This window comes from Sinocyclocheilus grahami, unplaced genomic scaffold (genome assembly GCF_001515645.1).
Source record: "Sinocyclocheilus grahami isolate Dianchi unplaced genomic scaffold, SAMN03320097.WGS_v1.1 scaffold208.1, whole genome shotgun sequence".
In the NCBI taxonomy this organism is placed as follows: domain Eukaryota; kingdom Metazoa; phylum Chordata; class Actinopteri; order Cypriniformes; family Cyprinidae; genus Sinocyclocheilus; species Sinocyclocheilus grahami.
The window spans coordinates 450,880-451,397 of record NW_015505387.1 but is presented as its reverse complement, the minus strand read 5'-3'; positions in this window follow the sequence as shown (position 1 = coordinate 451,397).

Genomic DNA, 518 nt, shown 5'->3' with positions numbered 1-518 from the left:
AGGTGAATTCAGTGTCACAAATGAACTGAAATATGCTTGCAGACCACAAGGTGAACAGACAGGGAAAACATGAAACAGAACTTCCCCTGGCCAGCAGGCCCAGACCCCCTCAGCCAAAAGTCCGAACCTGCGAGAGGGGGGCGAGAGCCACTGTTCACACGTCACCAACCAGCAGCCACAAGGGGGTGGGGCAGGGACCTTTCCAGAGGATCACTGCAGACACACACACCGTGTGACCCCACAGACCCCAACGAGCTGGCCAGAGACAATACATCTGGCAACCTAAATACTGCAGAGACCTTGAGGACATCAAAGGAACTGATCCTGCAGTCTCACCAGCAGTTTAAAGCAGTCTCACCAGCAGTTTAAACGAGCCATCATAAAGGAATTCTCAGACCCAGAGTCTGAACAGGGACTGATCGCTGCTGATTCTGAACTTTACAACTCAGAATCCAAAACCCTTCTACAGAAAGCCCTAGCCAGAAGAGGACAAAGCCATCACCATGGCAACAGACCCA